Genomic DNA, 22,500 nt, shown 5'->3' on the forward strand with positions numbered 1-22,500 from the left:
AGCTCTGCGGCGGCCATCTTTACCGTGTCGGCCATCTTTACTGCTGTGAACAAAGTGCTGCCGGGGGACGGAAAGTGTTCCCACAGAAATCTAACAGCGTCGCATTTAATTAGCTGCAGGAACAACCAGGCAAAAAAACCCCTGTATTTCTTCCCTTCAGTTAATCTGACGCTGAAGGATCAGCTGATACCAACTAGTGGCGCCGAGTCGGGTCAAACTTTCCTCTGATGCTCCAGATTCCCTGGATGGTTTTTAATTCATCTGAACACAAATAGATTCTTTCATAACATAAAAACATTTGCTGCATTAATGGTTTGTTTTGATCCAGAACAGAAAATAAAAACTGAAGCAGAAAACATCGGATTAGTTTTAAAATGTTTCTTAATTCAGACCAGATTTAGCTGCTTTTATTCCTGACAGACACCATAAATATTTCACACTGTTAAAATTCATTTGTGCTTCATTTATGTATGATTATGACACGACGACGTGCATGTGGCCGTTTTTACTGGAAACCCAACGACAGAGTGTCTGATCAGCTCCTCTGATCATCTCAGGCCTTAAAACAAACTTTATTTTACTGCTGATGTATGAACAAAGTGAGGATTGAATCTCCTGGACACGGTCCGGTCCGGTCCGGTTCCTCTCCGTCCATCGTTTCATGAACACAGACAGGATCATGAGGCCATTTCTTCCCTGCAGCAGGAGAAACGAGCAGCAACATTAAACAATGTGTAAAGTAGTGAAGCAGCGTGTTGCTCAGCTTCATCCCTTCCAACCAGAACTACAACAAACAGAACAGCAGCAAACCCCCGGGACTAAACAAACAAACAAACAAACAAGAAACAGCAAATCAACAAAGCAGCTAATTATGAAGACTTGCATTGCTGCTGGAGATCATTAGTGGAGGGATATTAATGCAGATGACTGTTTGAACACAGGAAGCGTGTTGCAGAGTGGCAGCGTTAATAATGCAGGCGCCGGCCTGGGAGCCAACCTCCAGGACCGCAGCGCATTTCATTTCAATATTTGATATCTGCAGAAAAAATGATGTCGAAGATGTTTATTAGAGGGGAACTGAAGCAGACAGGCAGCCGATTAGCGATCGGTTTGAAACCAGAGTTACGTTCAGTTCTGTTCAGGAGAAGCAGCAGACATTTGGTCCCGCTCCGGTTCTGTTTTCTGATCCGAGTGTTTCTGAGCTCAGATGGAGACGAGCTGATGCAGAATCAAAATGATCTGATTTAAAACATTCACTTCAGCCTGATCTGAAGAAATCCTCAGGGTTCTGCGTCCTTAAAAAGTCTTAAATTCATTTTAGAGGTTGTCCTTTAATCTGCCAATCAGAGGCCTTAAAGTTCCTCATCTTATATTCTACACGGTCCTTTTACTGCAGGACTTTTCTGTTCTACTCAGACTTCATGTCCTCTGACTCCAGGTGGTTGAGGCTAATGCTAACTAGCTGCTAATCCCTGCTAGCTAACTAGCTTTTTTCTGAACTCTGACGGTTTAGTGGATTTAAACTGACCTAGTGAAGAATTTCATTTCTATAAAACTGTTGCCATGGAGGGAAATGCAGCTGGGGAGGAAAAGGAGGAACAGTTATTAATGTTTGTAACTAAAGAATGTGGAAATAAATAGTTAATCTCAGAAGGAGCTCATTTCATCCCCAATAGTTTCCATTTTTACAAATCTGTGGTTTTCATGTTTGTTCCTGTCGGGTCTGAAATTTCATTCATGATCTTAGAAGTCTTGAATTTGAGTTGGTGGAATCAGCAGGAATCCTGATCCTGCATGTCCGGTTCGGGTCAGACAGCCCGGTTCTGTTGCCCATCTGGAGCGAGCAGCAGCAGAACCGGCCTGTCCTCTGAAGGTGTTCCGGTGCTGCGGCCGGTTTTCCTGCGACGCTCCTCAGATGGAGCCCGCCATGATTTCACGCCTGCAGGTTTTTCTTTTCACCGAAGCTGTTTGACATGTGAGCCTTTTGTCCTTGAACTTCTTGTTCTTTGCTTCAGTTTGGTTCTCAGACCCGATGATCCCGAACACGGCGCGGATAATTCATCCGCCGATGGCCTGGCGCTTTCAGGAGAGACCAGAGATTAGTCAGCGCGCTCGCCGCGGCGCTTTGTCTTCGCCTGTTTGTGGCGAACATCAGGACACAAACACGCCTCTTCATCAGGATTCCAGAGAGAGGAAGACGGGATGAAAGGGAGGACAGGAGGAGCGGCTGGAGCAGGTGGAGGAGGAGAAGGACAGAGAGAGGACAGATGGCCGGGAGGAGAAAGGAAGAACGGCGAGGATGGAGGAGAAGTTGGAGCGAAGGATGGATGGGAGGAAAGAACAGATGGTGGAAAAGAGAGAGAGAGAGGAAGGATGATGAAAGGAGCAGGAAGATTGGAGGGGAAACAGGAAGTGAGGTTTTTAGGAAGACAGAGGAAATGGAGACATAAAGGGAACAGATGGTGAAGGACAAACAGGCCCGGTTCTGTTGGACCGGTTCTATCAGAACATCAGAACAGGAACCTGGACCTGGAACAGCCAAACATAAAACTTCACTTTGTGAAGAGCTCTGATTGGAGAGCAGCAGGAGGCCCAGAGGGAAGACAGGGGGCGCTCTAACGGAGCCGGATGAGATCGGAGCAGCTTTGGACTCGGATCAAGATTCTTCTGATTCCCCAGAGGCTTTTCCAGGAAAACAAACTTTACTCCATCAGCAGGGAGATGCAAAATGCTTTACATGAAAATAACGACAAGTTGGAAAACTGATTAATCAATATGAATATTAATCGGCGCCAATAGGATCATTTCAGCCTGGACTTAAAGAAATTCACATTTATTCCAGATTTGTGGAGCATAGATGCTGAATCCAGAACCAGGAGACTTGAGAGGTCTCTGGGTGGAACCGGGTGGTGTAGAACCGGGTCATGTAGATCTGGGTGGTGTAGAACCTGATGGTGTAGAACCTGATGGTGTAGAACCAGGTGGTGTAGAACCGGGTGGTGTAGAACCGGGTCATGTAGATCTGGGTGGTGTAGAACCAGGTGGTGTAGATCTGGGTGGTGTAGAACCAGGTGGTGTAGAACCAGATGGTGTAGATCTGGGTGGTGTAGAACCAGGTGGTGTAGAACCAGATGGTGTAGATCTGGGTGGTGTAGATCCAGGTGGTGTAGAACCAGATGGTGTAGATCTGGGTGGTGTAGAACCAGGTGGTGTAGAACCAGATGGTGTAGATCCAGGTGGTGTAGATCCAGGTGGTGTAGAACCAGGTGGTGTAGAACCAGGTGGTGTAGATCTGGGTGGTGTAGATCCGGGTGGTGTAGATCTGAGTGGTGTAGAACCTGATGGTGTAGAACCGGGTGGTGTAGAACCAGGTGGTGTAGATCTGGGTGGTGTAGATCCGGGTGGTGTAGATCTGAGTGGTGTAGAACCTGATGGTGTAGATCTGGGTGGTGTAGATCTGAGTGGTGTAGATCTGAGTGGTGTAGAACCTGATGGTGTAGATCCAGGTGGTGTAGATCTGAGTGGTGTAGAACCTGATGGTGTAGATCCAGGTGGTGTAGATCTGAGTGGTGTAGAACCTGATGGTGTAGAACCGGGTGGTGTAGATCTGGGTGGTGTAGATCCAGATGGTGTAGAACCAGGTGGTGTAGAACCAGATGGTGTAGATCCAGGTGGTGTAGATCCAGGTGGTGTAGATCCAGGTGGTGTAGATCTGAGTGGTGTAGAACCTGATGGTGTAGATCTGGGTGGTGTAGATCCAGATGGTGTAGAACCAGGTGGTGTAGAACCAGATGGTGTAGATCCAGGTGGTGTAGATCCAGGTGGTGTAGATCCAGGTGGTGTAGATCTGGGTGGTGTAGATCCAGGTGGTGTAGAACCTGATGGTGTAGAACCGGGTGGTGTAGATCCAGGTGGTGTAGATCTGGGTGGTGTAGAACCTGATGGTGTAGAACCTGATGGTGTAGAACCGGGTGGTGTAGATCCAGGTGGTGTAGATCCAGGTGGTGTAGATCTGGGTGGTGTAGATCCAGGTGGTGTAGAACCTGATGGTGTAGAACCGGGTGGTGTAGATCCAGGTGGTGTAGATCTGGGTGGTGTAGATCCAGATGGTGTAGAACCTGATGGTGTAGATCTGGGTGGTGTAGATCCAGATGGTGTAGAACCTGATGGTGTAGATCTGGGTGGTGTAGATCCAGATGGTGTAGAACCTGATGGTGTAGATCTGGGTGGTGTAGATCCAGATGGTGTAGAACCAGATGGTGTAGAACCAGATGGTGTAGATCTGGGTGGTGTAGATCCAGATGGTGTAGAACCAGGTGGTGTAGAACCAGGTGGTGTAGATCCAGGTGGTGTAGATCTGAGTGGTGTAGAACCGGGTGGTGTAGATCCAGGTGGTGTAGATCTGGGTGGTGTAGAACCAGGTGGTGTAGAACCTGATGGTGTAGATCTGGGTGGTGTAGATCCAGATGGTGTAGAACCAGGTGGTGTAGAACCAGGTGGTGTAGAACCTGATGGTGTAGAACCTGATGGTGTAGAACCGGGTGGTGTAGATCCAGGTGGTGTAGATCTGGGTGGTGTAGAACCAGGTGGTGTAGATCCAGGTGGTGTAGAACCTGATGGTGTAGAACTAGGTGGTGTAGAACCTGATGGTGTAGATCTGAGTGGTGTAGAACCTGATGGTGTAGATCGGGTTGGTGTAGATCCAGATGGTGTAGATCTGAGTGGTGTAGATCTGAGTGGTTTAGAACCTGATGGTGTAGATCGGGTTGGTGTAGATCCAGATGGTGTAGATCTGGGTGGTGTAGAACCTGATGGTGTAGATCTGGGTGGTGTAGAACCGGGTGGTGTAGATCCAGATGGTGTAGATCTGGGTGGTGTAGAACCTGATGGTGTAGATCTGGGTGGTGTAGATATGGATGACATCACTGCGGCTGCTGAGACTTCATTGGATGAGACGGTGACTCTGTTTACTGCAGAAATAAACTCGGATGCATCGTTAAATGTTGCTTTGATGCTCTGATGCATGAACAATTGATTTGTAAACAATAAACTTGTCATAGAAGAAAATAAAACATAAAACGTGTTTTTTGTTCTGGCACTAATTCGTATATATTGAGGAAAAACATCTGGCTGTTGATGAGAAACATGAAGCTGCTGATTGTCTTCCAGTATTATTCATGTCTCTAATTTTCCCACATTTTGCTGCAACCAGAAACTTTTATTTTATTGGCATTCATGCAACAGAACAAAAACAGAATAAATCATAATTATGTTGTGAAGGAAGCAGATGAACGTCACATTTCATCCGATGTGAAAGATTATTATTTATTAATTAAAGGAATTAAAGAAGAAAACAACCGAGACGCCGAGGAGAACAAGAAGCGAAGTGAGAAAACGTCTGGAATAAAAAAGGAACAAACATGGAGACGTTCAGCAAATAAAGAAACAGAAACACAATCTGAACTCCCCTTTACTCTGATACCCATAAATACAATTCAGTCCTTCTAGTTGTCCAGCTGAGTCTAACTGTCAAAAACTTTGGGTTTAAGTGATGCCAACTCCGCGTTTGAATCCTTTTTTATATGAATTTTGGACAAAATTCTTTGCTATTATTTCCAAAGTACAACATTTGCAAAAAAAATTTCACAAAATGTCTTGTTTTGGTTGTAATTACCCAGAATGCCCTGCTCTGTAGTCCACTTCCTGCTTTTGGAGCGCTTGACGCTCACATTCAGACCGAACCCAGACCGAGGTCCGGAGGACCAGAGTTTGTCTCGGAGTCCAATACTTTCCAACCGAACTGGACTCTGGACAGACGGACTGGAGTCAGATTAAAGCGACTGAACGGGGTCAGCCATGTTGACTGGACAAGTCCCCGTCCGCTTGGTGAGGTACATTCTATGTTGGTATTTCTTCATGTTGGGTCATATTCATGTGCTTAATTATTGCAGATCTTTCTGTATTTGCTTCTGTCAGACGGTTTCGAGACGAAGCGAGGAAATTTAAATCCTGGCTGCAGCTGCCTTGTGACTCATGAAAGAAAATCCACAAAAGCAGAAATTCCCTCTGTTTGAAGCAGCTGGATAAGACGCACTAATGAGTTTCCATATCCTGGATTGCATTAGTTATTATCGGGGAGGTGCAGGGAGCAGCGCGGCTGCAGGCCGGGGCTCGTATTGTTCTTCAGGATGGAGGGAGGTTTACACAAAAACAGGCGGCGGCCCGGAGCTGCACTGTCATCATGTCATAAATGCAAATGAAAGCAATCACAGGCTTATGAGCTTATATAAGGTTAGACTGAGGTGGGCAGGAGCTAAGAGCTTAATTTCCCTCTGTGGATGAGGAATGTGTTGCCAGATATGCTCCTTTTATCATGCGCCATATTTTAAAGCCATGCTGGGAAAATGGGCTCCTTTATCAGCACATATCACACAGCGGGCTGCAGAGCGAAGCCATTTCCTTTCTTTAAGTTGCCTCACTTCACCTTATTTGCTCAAATCAACACTCCTGAAAGGTGGAGGTAAATTCTTCAGACAGGAAGTGAAGAAATGAAGCTGAAATGAAGAAAATGCAGATGCAGAGTGAGTCTGTGTTTCGATCAACCAGTGAAGGAGCGTCTGCTTCAGAGAGCCTCGCTTCCCATCAGCTGTTTTCTGGCAAAATACGAAAGAAAAGCAGGAAAAACAGGAAGTAATTTAATGAGATCACAGAGAAGCATCACCAAGATTTACCTTAAAATGTCCATTATTTTACGCTTTGCAGTAATAAAAGTATTAAAAACAGATCCAAGGTGAGATCATTTCCCCCCAAAGCCTGATGATAACTTCTGGTTTATGAAATATCTCTGCAGAGGGAGAAGTGAGTCATCAGGCGGCTTCGGGTTTCGTCTCTCTGACTCCTCAGGTCAAAATGTTTTCTACAGTCCAACAGCTGCAGCTCAGTCCTTCCACCGATCCGACACACAGCAGCAGAGCAGCTAAACGGGAAGGACCAGGGTGATGTAATGGTCCAGTCAAAGTCCAGACCTTTGTTTAAAGGCAGAATGGCTGTGCAGAAACAGTTCTGCAGGCTGCAGGGTCCGACTGCAGATACTGCTTACTACTGCTTACCCTGAGAAACCCCCATCGTTTTAACCTCAGTTAACGTGAATGTTGAACATTTTGATGATTTTCAGAAAGTTTTCAACAATTAATCTAAAACCTTCTGATAACTTTTAGTATGCAGGTTTTTAATTGAATGAATTGAATTTTTTCTTCCAGCTTTGGTTTCACAAGAAGTTTTCAAATCACAGCAAATGAAAATAAACTTCAGATTTAATGGAATCAAACTGACTCTCAGAGTCAGACGGATCAGAAATCCTCCGTCGTCGTTTGGTCGTCATGGGTGATTCGTTGCCGTCAGACGTTCAGCGATCAGAGGCTCTGAGAGAAGAGCTGAAACCCACAACCAGCAGTTTATCATCAATATTCACATTATTACATCCATCCGCGGAGTCTCCATGTTCTCCCTGTGCATGGTGGGTTTTCTCCAGGTACTCCGGTTTCCTCCCACAGTCCAGAAACATGACTGTCAGGTTAATTGGCCTCTCCAAATTGCCCCTAGGAGTGTGTGTGTGCATGGTTGTGTGTCCTGTGTGTCTCTGTGTTGCCCTGAGACAGACTGACGACCTGTCCAGGTGACCCCGCCTCTCGCCCGGAACGTTAGCTGGAGAGGCAGCAGCACCTCCTGACCCCACTGAGGGACAAGGGTGTAAGAAAATGGATGGATGGATGGATGGATGGACGGATGGATGGACGGATGGATGGACGGACGGACGGACGGACGGACGGACGGACGGACGGATGGACGGATGGATGAATGGATGATGGATGAATGGATGGATGATGGATGGATGGATGGATGGATGGATGATGGATGGATGGATGAATGGATGAATGGATGGATGATGGATGGATGGATGGATGGATGGATGGATGGATGGATGGATGGATGATGGATGGATGATGGATGGATGGATGGATGGATGGATGGATGGATGGATGAATGGATGGATGGATGGATGGATGGATGGATGGATGGATGGATGAATGGATGGATGATGGATGGATGGATGGATGGATGGATGGATGGATGGATGAATGGATGGATGATGGATGGATGGATGGATGATGGATGAATGGATGGATGATGGATGGATGGATGGATGGATGGATGAATGGATGGATGATGGATGGATGGATGGATGATGGATGGATGGATGGACGGACGGACGGACGGATGGATGGATGATGGATGGATGGATGGATGGATGGATGGATGGATGGATGGATGGATGGATGAATGGATGGATGATGGATGGATGGATGGATGGATGGATGAATGGATGGATGAATGGATGGATGATGGATGGATGGATGGATGGATGGATGATGGATGGATGGATGGATGATGGATGAATGGATGGATGATGAATGGATGGATGAATGGATGGATGATGAATGGATGGATGAATGGATGGATGAATGGATGGATGATGAATGGATGGATGAATGGATGGATGATGGATGGATGGATGGATGATGGATGAATGGATGAATGGATGGATGATGAATGGATGGATGAATGGATGGATGATGGATGGATGGATGGATGATGGATGAATGGATGGATGGATGGATGGATGGATGGATGGATGGATGGATGGATGATGGATGGATGGATGGATGATGGATGGATGGATGGACGGACGGACGGACGGATGGACGGATGGACATCCATCCTCTGCGATTCTGTGATCAGACCTGAGATTCAGGAAACAGGACTTGAGATGAAAACCTCCAGCATGAGGATCTGGAACCGGATTAGGAGTTAATCCTCCTGTGAACGCTTCAGGTCGGATCCGATCCCAGATCTGATCGGATCCGACCGAGTGTCAAGAAAGGTAAAGGTTTGAACCTCGGCTGTTTGGGGTTTATTTCCTGATCTGGTGTTGAACTCGATTCAGATTTTTTATTTCAGGGTCTAAATGTTTATAATTTATAAATCTGGGCTATTTTTAAACTTGGATCTCAGTTATTAGAAAAGATCATTTATCCTTCAAACTGTTTCTCATTAAGACCAGCAGGGGGCGCTGCAAGCTAAAACGTTAGCAAATATATTTAGCTGAAGCTAAATGCTAAAGTGCTAATGCTAAAACAACAGAAGCCTGCAGAGCTACACGATGCTAAGTCAGGTCACATGACTGCTAGTAGCTTCAGCTAACCGCCGTTGCATCGACCAATCACGTCTTCAGTCTGTCCATCTTTTAAAACTTTATTCAATTGAAGATTATAAAGTAATCTGTATTAACACTTTAGGATTATTCTGTTTTCCTGAATTTTATTCTGGTTTCCGTTTGGTTCAGTTCTTCCCTGTGATTCTGGTTTATTAGGTTTATTTCTTATTTATAGTTATTTCATGTCAGATTTGACTCTCACTCGCCCCCTGTGCCTCCTCTCTCTCTCTCTCACACCTGCAGCCCGTCAGCCAATCAGCTGCTTCATGTATCTAAACATTTCTCCTGCTCCAGTTTAATCCCGTCTAATCTGGTCCAATCTGCATGGCTGCTTTGTGTTCCTGTTGTTCTGCTCTGCCTGCTTTTTACTTCTCATTTCATGATAAAAACATTAAACCTGATCTTTGCTCGGCTGCATTTGGTCCGTCTACAAACTCCTTAGAAAAGATCTGGACAAATAAATTAGGAGGAATGTTTTCAAAGTTGGTAAACTGCTAGTAGCGCTTTGCTGATTCAGACTTTAGACTGAAACCTTTGACGTATAAATATCATTTAACTGTTATGACGGCTCACAACCTGCTTCACTGCATGCTGGTCCAGTCAAAGTAAAACCTGCTTCACTGCATGCTGGTCCAGTCAAAGTAAACAATGCTTCACTGCATGCTGGTCCAGTCAAAGTAAACCCTGGTTCACTGCATGCTGGTCCAGTCAAAGTAAACCCTGCTTCATCAGAGCTTTCATATCTCGCTTTTCACCGAATCGTTTTATTCAGCAGGGATTTCTGGACCAAGAGCCAGAGCCAATCGGGTCAGCAAGGATAAAACACAAAGAACCGGTTCTGTGTGAAATCGGACCTGGAACCGGTTCTGTATTGGGCCTGGAACCGGGACCTGGAACCGGTTCCGTGTTGGGCCTGGAACCGGGACCTGGAACCGGGACCTGGAACCAGTTCTGTATTGGACCTGGAACCGGGACCTGGAACCGGTTCTGTATTGGACCTGGAACCGGGACCTGGAACCGGTTCCGTGTTGGGCCTGGAACCGGGACCTGGAACCGGGACCTGGAACCAGTTCTGTATTGGACCTGGAACCGGGACCTGGAACCGGTTCCGTATTGGACCTGGAACCGGGACCTGGAACCAGGACCTGGAACCGGTTCTGTATTGGACCTGGAACTGGGACCTGGAACTGATTCTGTATTGGACCTGGAACCGGTTCTGTATTGGACCTGGAACCGGTTCCGTATTGTCGGCTCTCTGGGAGCTTCTTTCATCGCCACTGTCATGCAAATGAAGTGAAAGAGCTTCAGTCAGCAGGAAGGATGGAAGGTTACGTCCTCACCGAGCGCTTTGCTCCACTCTTCAGAGACACACACACACACGCACACACACACACACACACACACACACACACACACACACACACACACACACACACACACAGACACACACACACACACACACACCGTGGTAAGCCATCAGCTGCTCTGACACTTGTAACCTGCTGAGTGAGGTGAAGCCCACGTGGACGTTGTAAACACATTGAGGCTGAAATCCTGCAGCTCTGCCTGCTCTGCAACGCGAAGACGCTCCTCACTGTTAAACAAGCCCTTAAATCATCTCTGCCAAATGGATCAGAGGAACGACAGAGCGGGAGAGGAAGGAGCGATTTCCCTCGCAGGCAAAAAGCCGTAGTAACTGTATTGTTTTTCATGGTGGAAACCTGGAATCCAACCCTCGACTCCCCAGAGGAGCGCGGCTCACTCTTCCAAGCTGTTTTCTGCCTTGAAATATGCATGTGAGAGGAAGATTGTTGGAAAAGGAAGCAGAGAGGGAGGCAGGGGACCGATCAGGGAAGGAGAGGCAAAAAAAGCAGCAATTATATTCTCTGCTTCATTTTAATGAAGTGCAGAAGTAATTCCCTCATGAAAGCTGCAGTAATTGCCCAAACAGTCTCATTATGTGACAATCATACTTAGAACAAAATGCAGTATGAAATCGGGAGGGATTGCAAATCAAATAGCATCATTTTCTGCAAAACGCCTGACAAGTAAAGATAATTAAAATAAATGTGGGTTTTATTTTGGGAACAGAACAATTTCCTCTGTTGTCTTCATGTTCAACTCGTCCTTTGGTCTCACGTCTCCCTGGCAGCATAATTAAAGCACATGAAGAGATTTGGCTCATGGTGCCAAACGGACGACGACGTCCTGCTCGCCACCATGTAATCTGCTAGTCTGACTCTAATCTGGACGACACGCTGTAAATGAGACGCTCACAGTGACTCCGGTCACCACAAACCCGTTTCACACGCTGCAGCAATTTGAGTTATTTAGAGAAGAAAATGGTGAAAAGTCACATTTTTAACGTTCATTTAGAAATGTCACAGTTTTAAACTAAATAATTAGTAAGATAACTTTGCACAGATCAATAGTTTGTAGTTAAATATTGAGTTTGAAATAAATAACATGGTGAAATTGTGACTTTAAAAAAAATCAACCGCAGTTTTTCTATAATCTGCAGCAGCTAAATATTTATCTTCAACCTAAATATGTAGTTTGTTGATTAAATAGTTAATTTCAAGCAAAATATTTAGGGATAAATATTTAGCTACAAACTAAATATTTCGTTATATTTTGCTAACCACATTTTAACGTTTGCTGAATATATTAAATATTTAGTTTTAAAGTAAATATTTTGTTGGTAATCTATTGAGCTGCACAGTGGTGCAGTTGGTAGAGCTGTTGCCTTGCAGCAAGAAGGTTCTGGGTTCGATTCCCGGTCTTTCTGCATGGAGTCTCCATGTTCTCCCTGTGCATGGTGGGTTTTCTCCAGGTACTCCGGTTTCCTCCCACAGTCCAACAACATGACTGTCAGGTTAATTAGTCTCTCCAAATTGTCCCTAGGTGTGTGTGTGTGTGTGTGTGTGCATGGTTGTGTGTCTCTGTGTTGCCCTGCGACAGACTGGTGACCTGTCCAGGTGACCCCGCCCCTCACCCAGAACATTAGCTGGAGAGGAACCAGCAACCCTCCCAACCCCACTGAGGGGAAAAAGGGTGCAAGAAAATGGATGGATGGTAATCTATTGAAACTTTCATTTATAAACGAATGAATAACAGGATGAATACATGAAATGAACCCCCACATAAACCAAGCTGCTGCTTCGTGTAGCTTTATGGCAGATTAACAGACCATAATCTGCTCGTTAGCAGACTTTTGGAGAATAATCTGGATTTGAGGCTCACAGTGTGGAGCAGCAGGAAGCTTCTGTCCGTCCCTCAGCCGGTTGCTATTCATCCTGCGACTCGCTCCGTTTCTCTAAATGACCGTCAGGGAAAACCAACCTGTTGAGTTTCAGCCTGGATTATACTTGTAGGTCGAGAGACGATGATTAAATGCGATGGACAGATTCTTCAGGTTCCCTCGTTCCCCAGGCTTCAAGCGTGGCGTCTGCTGGAGCCACACAGGAAATGGTTCCTTCCTCAGAGCTGGAAGCTCCGGGCATTTTACTGAACCGCTGCTCGCTGACAGGTGCTGAAGCATTTATCATTCATGTTTTAGGAGGGAGGTGCAGTCAGATTCCTTCTAGCTGCAAAGAGCAGAGAGAATAAAACAAGCCGCGATGCAACCAGCTGCTTCGTGAAACTACTGGAGAAAGTCGGAGAAAAACGTCTGCAGGCGAGAGGCAGCTCAGAGCAAAACACCTGGACCGGACCAGAGAGAGACGGGAAGACTGAGAGGAACCTGGACCCGGTTAACTGGAACCAGCAGAACATCCTGGAACCAGCAGAACAACCTGGAACCAGCAGAACAACCTGGAACCAGTAAAACAACCTGGAACCAGTAAAACAACCTGGAACCAGCAAAACAACCTGGAACCAGAACAACCTGGAACCAGAACAACCTGGAACCAGCAGAACAACCTGGAACCAGCAGAACAACCTGGAACCAGCAAAACAACCTGGAATCAGTAAAACAACCTGGAACCAGTAAAACAACCTGGAACCAGCAAAACAACCTGGAATCAGTAAAACAACCTGGAACCAGCAGAACAACCTGGAACCAGCAAAACAACCTGGAACCAGCAGAACAACCTGGAACCAGCAGAACAACCTGGAACCAGTAAAACAACCTGGAACCAGCAGAACAACCTGGAACCAGCAGAACAACCTGGAATCAGTAAAACAACCTGGAACCAGTAAAACAACCTGGAACCAGCAAAACAACCTGGAATCAGTAAAACAACCTGGAACCAGCAGAACAACCTGGAACCAGCAGAACAACCTGGAACCAGCAAAACAACCTGGAACCAGCAGAACAACCTGGAACCAGCAGAACAACCTGGAACCAGCAGAACAACCTGGAAACAGCAGAACAACCTGGAACCAGTAAGACAACCTGGAACCAGCAGAACAACCTGGAACCAGCAGAACAACCTGGAACCAGTAAAACGACCTGGAACCAGCAGAACAACCTGGAACCAGCAAAACAACCTGGAACCAGCAGAACAACCTGGAACCAGTAAAACAACCTGGAACCAGTAAAACAACCTGGAACCAGTAAAACATCCGGCAGAACAATCTGGATCTGCATCCCTGATCCGTCTGTTGGGATGTTGGAACAACAACCAGGAAACGATCAGAGAACTGCTCTCTGATCTCTAATCAATAATGAAACATGGCAGCATATTGATGGTCTGAGAGGAAACAGCAGACCAGGAGCTGCTTCTGGTTCTGGTTCTGGTTCTGGTTCTGGTTCTGGAACATCTGCTTAATAAAAGTCATTACTGAACATCCAGTTGGTTCTGCAGCAGGATCCAAACTGAAGTGATGTTTTCAGTGCAGTGAATCGTTCAGATCTTCTGATTTCTGGTTCAGTCATTTCATGAACAACCTGATTTACGTCGTTTAAACATCCTGAGTTTGTTCATGAAACGTCTCTTCATGTCTGGATTCTTGTCATTTGTCTGTTTTACTTTATTTACTGCTCAGCTTTTTGTGCTTTTGCAGCAGTTTTGTTGCTGAATCTCTGTTTTTCCTCCTGCTGCTGTGATTTTCTCTGCTTCAGTTTACAACACGAGTCTGAATGAGTGACGATGGAGCATCAGAGGAACTGCAACCGTCTGGATTCAGGTGTTTCTCCTGTTGTTTTCACACATTCAGGTGGATAATTGAGGGCAGCCCCCTCCTCACCCACTGCCTCCAGAACCTGCCCAGTTTGCACATGTTATTAATGCAAAGTGGTTTTTAGCTCACCGTTATTCCCCCATAATTTACTCTGATGCAACAAATGGAGCATGGCGCTGTTATGAATCCCCCTGAATCGTTCTCAGGTCCTTCAGAGAGCGCCTCCGCGCCGCCCCGGGGTAATGATCCACACGAAATTATCGCTGGGAAAATATATCAGAATCATTTGTGAGATGATGAACAGTATCTGGCAGGTGGGCGAGTGTTTAACGAGGCCGCGGGGTTTCTGAAGGTCACGCTTTGCTGTGTGTGAGAAACACAGGAAACCTGCCGAGGAGCAACCAGCTGCTCAGGAGGAGCATCAAAACTGTTGGTCACATCATTTAAATGTGCCAACTTTATGCAGAATATCAGCTTTAATGGATATTATTATATATTTGTATTGTTGCCTCTGTTGGGGGCCGAAGTCAGTTTGTAACAGAAAAAGTGTTACACGGTTATCACCTGCGCTGCCGGAAATTGTTGAGGGGGGAGGGGGGGGGGGGGCAATGCGTCATGCAAAACAAAACGCCCTCAGTTTACAAGACACACTTCCTGCTACAGAGCCCCCTGGTGGTTGAAGAAAAATCCACATATAAACAGGAAAATACAATATATGAAAAAAAATCTGAATGCTCTCTGGTATTGTTCAGGGGACCGGATCCGGCCCGCGGGCCGTAGTTTGGGGACCACTGGTTTAGACTTTAACATAAAACTGTTTTCCTTCAATCGTCTTGCAGGAAACATGAAGTTTGATTTTACGTTTCTGTGACGTTGATGTCTGGTTTTCCTGCAGGCTGGGAGCCAAACGTCGTGTGGAGGACGATGACCGGTCCCCGGGTCAGTGAACCCTAAACTTAGCTTAGCTTAGCTTCAGATGAATGTTGGCTCATTATGCAGCAGCGGTTTGGTTTTTTCCTGCAGCAGAACTTCATGAACACATGAAAACTCTTCCTGGCTGCGATCTGATCAGAGAAGCTGCAGTTTAAATGCATTAGAAGTGGATGTGGGAGCGTTGCTTGTTTTCCTGCTGCTTCGTGTTGCAGCTTTAAGCTGTGATGGAGGAAAGTGATTGTTTTACTCGGTGTGATCAGATTCTGTTAGTTTCTCCCAGAATCCGGCGTGTAATCCTGATCCTTCATTTGTAGCGATGGGAAGATAAAAACATCTGCAGGAACCTCTGAGCAGCTCCTGCTCTTCCTCTCGACGCTGATCCAGATGAGATGGTGTAATGATGGTGATTTGCTGCTTTTCATGGCAGCTGTTTACATAATGAGCCAAATGAAGAAGCGTTTGGAGCCTGATTGGATGAGTCACCTAAGAATCGGCCTGAATCCCGTCAAGCAGCGACAGAATCAAACCGCCTGGTTCCGCAGAGCAGCGGTCGAAGCACCCAGTGCCGTAACCATGGCAACGGGAGGCCTCCCTGCAGACCATAATAAGCATATTTAGCACCACTAGTTGGAATCGCCAGGTTAAAACTCGCTCTGGTCTCTGTCGGCGTTCTGGTAGAAACGATTGATCAGATTAATCGTGATTAATCGATTATTGAAAAAAAGTTGTCAACTGATTTAGTAATTGATTAACTGGAATATCCAAACTCACGATGGACTCATGCAACGCATCATCAGCCTTCAGCTTCTTTTTCCAGTTTTTGCTTTTCCCTGACCCTTCAGCTCCTTCCTGTTACTCCGCATCAGCGCGGCGGTTGCCACGGTAACCTTTCTTTAATCAAACACGACGGCGTGACGGGACGTCAGCGGGCTCGGCGTGCAATTACAGCCTGCGAAACATTCAAACATGTCTGAGCTGCAGAGGAGCGGACGGGCCGATTAAAGAGGGAAAACGAGTTCACCGACAGAGACGCAGCGTTTCCTCTGACGGCCTGACTGGAGATGTTTTCTCTGGTTTAATCAGAAACATATCATCTGCTCTTAAAAACGGTTCAGTCAGTTTTAGCTCAGCGGACGTTTGGGTCAGACGCAGCCGAGGAAAAGATGGATCCAGCACAGCCAGAGGAGGGAGAAACGGTTTCTGGTAAAAAGTCGCTCAACTACCGAGTAACTGATCAAATTATCGATCATTTAATATTTAAAAATCACGTCCTCAGGTGGACCAAAATATAAATTAAGTGGAAATTTTGGTACTTTAAAGACCAAAATAACAACAATTCATATAAGTAACAAAAATCAGGCAAAAGAAAAAGTTTCTTTTAAAAACTTAAACTTTAGAAAAAGATGAAGGTTTGGATAAAATGTTTGTTTTTCATTCAGTGGGAGGAAACTGTTTTAAATAAAGAGATACTTAATAAAATTACTAAAGTAAAAATACTCCTAAAAGTACATTTAAAAAAAGTTATTCACGTAAATGTAACTAGTTACTTCTGTCTAAGTGACAGTTTGCTAGTCAGACGAAGGTTAACGGCCTGCTGGACGATCTGAAGGTTCTGGGTTTCCCTCCTGTGTGTGTGTGTGTGTGTGTGTGTGTGTGTGTGTGTGTGTGTGATCTCAGCTCAGTTTCCTCCAGATGAATCTGCTTTTCTGTAGACAGAGAGCAGAGTTTCAGCGACACAGCGCCCCCTAGAGGCAGTGAAGTGACGGGTTTTCTGTTTGGGTGACTAAAGTTTAACTCGGTTAAAATGTCAGAGTTAGCAGAGACTTCCTGCAGCTCCGCAGAGAGAAAACAGCTTTTAAACAAATGAGTTTAAATCTGATTTGTCTGATTGTTGATTCATTTCCTCATTAACTTCACATGAAATAATTACAGGGTAATTATTCCAGTAGCAGCTCAGAGGGCTGACAGCACAGATTGTATAACATTAACAGAACAAATACGTCATAAATAGTTTCATTTCTCAGAATGCTTTGGAAACAATTTACTATTTTTATCTGCATTTTCCTTTAAAGATGCTGTGACCTGATTAAAGCTGATCCTACAGGTCACTTCTGTTCCCTCCATCTTCCACCTGTTCTTTCCATCATCCCTCCATTCCCTCCATCTTCCACCTGTTCTTTCCATCATCCCTCCATTCCCTCCATCTTCCACCTGTTCTTTCCATCATCCCTCCATTCCCTCCATCTTCCACCTGTTCTTTCCATCATCCCTCCATTCCCTCCATCTTCCACCTGTTCTTTCCATCATCCCTCCATTCCCTCCATCTTCCACCTGTTCTTTCCATCATCCCTCCATCTCCCTCCATTCCCTCCATCTCCCTCCGTTCCCCCTGTTCCCTCCATCTCCCTCCATTCCCTCCATCTTCCACCATTCCCTCCATCTTCCCTCCATTCCCTCCATCTTCCCCCTGTTCTTTCCATCTCCCTCCGTTCCCTCCTGTTCCCTCCATCTCCCTCCGTTCCCTCTGTTCCCTCCATCTCCCTCCATTCCCTCCATCTTCCACCATTCCCTCCATCTTCCCTCCATTCCCTCCATCTTCCCCCTGTTCTTTCCATCTCCCTCCTGTTCCCTCCGTTCCCTCCTGTTCCCTCCATCTCCCTCCTGTTCCCTCCGTTCCCTCCTGTTCCCTCCATCTCCCTCCGTTCCCTCCGTTCCCTCCTGTTCCCTCCATCTCCCTCCTCCCTCCGTTCCCTCCTGTTCCCTCCATCTCCCTCCTGTTCCCTCCGTTCCCTCCTGTTCCCTCCATCTCCCTCCGTTCCCTCTGTTCCCTCCATCTCCCTCCATTCCCTCCATCTTCCACCATTCCCTCCATCTCCCTCCATTCCCTCCATCTCCCTCCATCTTCCCCCTGTTCCCTCCATCTCCCTCCTTCCCCCTGTTCCCTCCATCTCCCTCCATCTTCCCCCTGTTCCCTCCATCTCCCTCCTGTTCCCTCCGTTCCCTCCTGTTCCCTCCATCTCCCTCCTGTTCCCTCCGTTCCCTCCTGTTCCCTCCATCTCCCTCCGTTCCCTCTGTTCCCTCCATCTCCCTCCATTCCCTCCATCTCCCTCCATTCCCCCTGTTCCCTCCATCTCCCTCCATCTTCCCCCTGTTCCCTCCATCTCCCTCCATCTTCCCTCCATTCCCTCCATCTTCCCCCTGTTCTTTCCATCTCCCTCCGTTCCCTCCTGTTCCCTCCGTTCCCTCCGGGTCTAGTGCTCCATCTCATCTCTTCTCTCTCCGCTCTGACCAGCGGACCAGTAAAGGTCGAACTGTAACCTCTGAACCCTTGACGTCCTCGTTGCCGTGGTTTCGCCTCGGCTCCATCCTGGAAGGTCGTTTGCAATAAAACGGCAGAGAAGAAGAAAAGATTTCAGAACCAAACATTTCAGACTCATCACCGTCACCAAAGGCTCCGACCCAAAGCCATCAGAATGAAGACGCTGCGCTTTGATTGGCTGTGAGATCAGGAAGGTCGTCTGCTGCTCGCGGTTGGAGTAAAGAGAATAAAAATCCTTTATCGTTACACAATGAGGACATTTCTGTGCAAATAGATTCATAAAAAGATGAAACTAATTTATAAAAACAGGATCAAGAACAAAATAAAACGGTAAAGTTTCAGATCCTTATTAATTTGCTGCTTTTATCTACAGGAATGTGCATCTGAGCGTTAAAAGGTCAGATTATTTATAACGAGCATCAATAAAAACTGAAAACTTTGAGTTTTTTCAGTGATGACAGGAAGGATCTGTGTGAACGCTGCTCTGTGCTCCCAGGACGTTTTACTCACAAACCACAAACTTCACGTATTTTTGTCCCGTTTGTAGCACAATTATCTCAGTAATAACTTTAAAGTAACTTTTCCGTAAGATATTGCATATTATTTTAAGTAAATAATTAATATTGATGGAAAGTTCTGGTGGCAGATTTTTCATTTATAACATCTGAAATAGAATAAATACTTTTTCATCAATGTTCAGGATTATTAACTTAAAACAATCTATTTCTTACCGAACAGTTGCGTGAAAGTTATTTTTATCTTATTTCAGGTGTTCTCTGACATTTGCGCCATAGACAGGATTGTGTGTTTTTGCAGAGTTGAATAAATTTGTCTTAATCAGATCATTAAAGTTCAGTGGATTATTGTTGATCTGAATATTGTGAGATGTTTTCAGGTCTGAACATCCAGAAAAGCTGAAAACTCTCCAGCAGGTAAAGTTTACCTGAAAGTTTGGAGAAAACAGGACAAGGTCCTGCAAAGATCTGCAGGAGCTGAGAGATGCATCACTCTGAGCTGGTTTTCAGAAAGATGACAGTTTCTCCAAAAACAGAACCGAGTCAGAACTTTCCCAGCTTCTTTAGTCCATGGATCAGCGAAGAGAACGGCTCGGTGTGAAGATCCAGACTCCAAACGAAGAACCTGGTTCTGGGATTATTATCTGGATGAAACCCAAACTGATGTGGAAGCAGGAGGAGCAGCGAGGCTGGGATCAAATCTAACCACCAACCTGCTGCTGATTAACTATTTAGACCTTAAGATTAGAAGATGGCCTGAATTATTAACGCGGCGGTCACTGCTGAAACACACACACACACACACACACACACACACACACACACAGAGACACACACACACACGTATGTACACACAGAGACACACACACACACACACACAGAGACACACACACACAGAGACACAGACACGCACACACAGAGACACACACACAGAGACACAGACACGCACACACACACACACAGAGACACACAGACACACACACAGAGACACACACACACAGAGACACACACACACAGAGACACACACACACACAGACACACACACAGAGACACACACACACAGAGACACACACACACACATGTACACACACACACAGAGAGACACACACACACATGTATGTACACACAGAGACACACACAGACACACACACAGAGACACAGACACGCACACACAGAGACACACACAGAGACACACAGACACACACACAGAGACACACACAGAGACAGACACACACACAGAGACACACACACACAGAGATACACACACAGAGACACACACACACACATGTACACACACACACACAGAGACACACACACACACGTATGTACACACAGAGACACACACAGACACACACACAGAGACACACACACACAGAGACACACACACACACACACAGACACACACACAGAGACACACACACAGAGACACACACACACACACACACACAGAGACACACACACACAGAGACACACACACAGAGACACACACACAGAGACACACACACAGAGACACACACACAGAGACACACACACACACCTGAGGTGATGGAAATGAGGAAGAACAGGTAGAAAGACAGACTGGAAAAGAAACAAAGACTGTAAAACATGAAGGAAAGATGCAGAAAAGGTGATGAATTTGTGGGCAGAGAGGACAGATGTTGGGATCCATCAGATGTTAGGATCCATCAGATGTTAGGATCCATCGGCTCAGCTGGGAACCCAGAGGATCCACTGGATGAGTGTGTGGAGTTCTGGTCCAGAAGTCCAGAACCGTGTTTTCTGATTTCTGGTCACCATTCATGCCGACGTTCAGTCGCCTTCCAGCATGTTGGACTTTTATTGCTGTGGTTTAATATTTAAACTTAATGTTGTTTTTTAACAGAAAGTGATGGTAATTAAAACCCGTCAGCTTGTGATTAATGAATCTAAATGATGCTTCGCTTCCTGAAATCACTGAACTTTTCAGTAATAATCTGGTTTATTAATATTCATCTGCATGGCCAGGAGGCCGTTCGCCGTTAAAAACGCATTCATGCTGCAGATGATTAAACATGAACCCAAAACCTCTTCCTGCTGCATCAGAGGTTCAATAAACACATGATTTTCTGCTTTGATCCAAACTGATGAATATTATTTTCAGATTAAAAACTACATGACCTTTGACCCCTTATTGTCTCTTCTTTATGTCAGAACCTCCTGCTCAGCTCTCTTGACGGCTCCACTGCAGGGTCTGGACTTTAACTAGACCGTTGCAGCATCTTAGCTCTTTCTGTTGGTTCTGTCCATCAGCGTCCTTCGTCTCGCTGTCCAGAGGACATTGTCCTTCAGAGCAGCCATGACCTTTGACCTTTAGCCTGCTGCAGTTCCCCCGCCTGGCCGTCATGTTGATGCTGCGGAGCGGCAGAGAAACATGATGCATCGAAACAACTTCAGCTTGTTTATTCTTATTTTTCCATCTTCTTCAGTGAAAATAATCCCAGTTTTTCTCTCGGATCCCTCTGACCATGACGCCAGCAGTTTGTTTCTGCTCCGACGGTTTACGGTGAAGCTGCTGCCATCCAGGATGGATCTCTGTGTTTATACTTTCTCCTCTTCCATCCGGTTGGGATTTCAGTTTGACTTTGAGCAGTAATTGAAATTCCCAGGAGGAAGAGGAGTGGGGACGGCTTTGGGACCGTCTTTGAACCCCCCCCACACACACACACACACACACACACACACAGGTCTGTCCTCGCCGTAAACCCGGCCCGGAGCCGCTCCGGCCTCCGCAGGTCAACCAACCTTGACTCTGATTTGATCCAGCGCCGGTGGAGCGACGCAGCATTCCTGGTCGCTTTAAGAGCGCATGGATGCAGACTCATCCTGCACACACACACACACACACACACACACACACACACACACACACACACACACACACACACACAGACTTCAAAGAGAATTGGGTGCAATTGACTCAACATTTAGCAGCTTCAAAGGCTGGAGGACGAAGCTTTGATGAGACAAACTTCAGCTGAACTTCTGGGTTTTTATGTTAATGTGAGGAAGTAAAATTCATCCAGACATTGTTTCTGGTTTCTGATCGTTTTATTGATCCACTTTACGGCATTCTTGTTAACTGAATCAACCGTTTCAGTAATCAGTTATTCTGATGATTAATCAATTAATCAACTCAGAAAGTGAACATATTATAACTACATGAAAAATGAAGATAAATAATTCAGCTCCTTTTTAAATATGAAAATAAACATTTTACTGCAACAGCACTCCTCTAGTAAAATGTTGGTCATTTGGATCAAATGATTCATCTGCAGCTTAAAAATCCTTCAAACATC

The 22,500-nt window shown here is 45.9% G+C and overlaps 1 long non-coding RNA gene across 1 annotated transcript; it reads right to left on the bottom strand.

Annotated features, from left to right (window-relative positions):
* Positions 1-553: 553 nt before the first annotated feature.
* LOC103464262 (uncharacterized) lies at positions 554-16,191 on the bottom strand. Its single transcript, XR_533627.3, has 3 exons — positions 16,103-16,191; positions 15,815-15,923; positions 554-696 (listed from the first exon to the last, which is right to left on the bottom strand). It is a non-coding gene; the product is annotated as an uncharacterized LOC103464262 (long non-coding RNA).
* Between the last annotated feature and the right edge of the window lie 6,309 nt (positions 16,192-22,500).

The sequence above is a fragment of the Poecilia reticulata genome, chromosome 5 (genome assembly GCF_904066995.2).
Source record: "Poecilia reticulata chromosome 5, P_reticulata-male-v2, whole genome shotgun sequence".
NCBI lineage: Eukaryota > Metazoa > Chordata > Actinopteri > Cyprinodontiformes > Poeciliidae > Poecilia > Poecilia reticulata.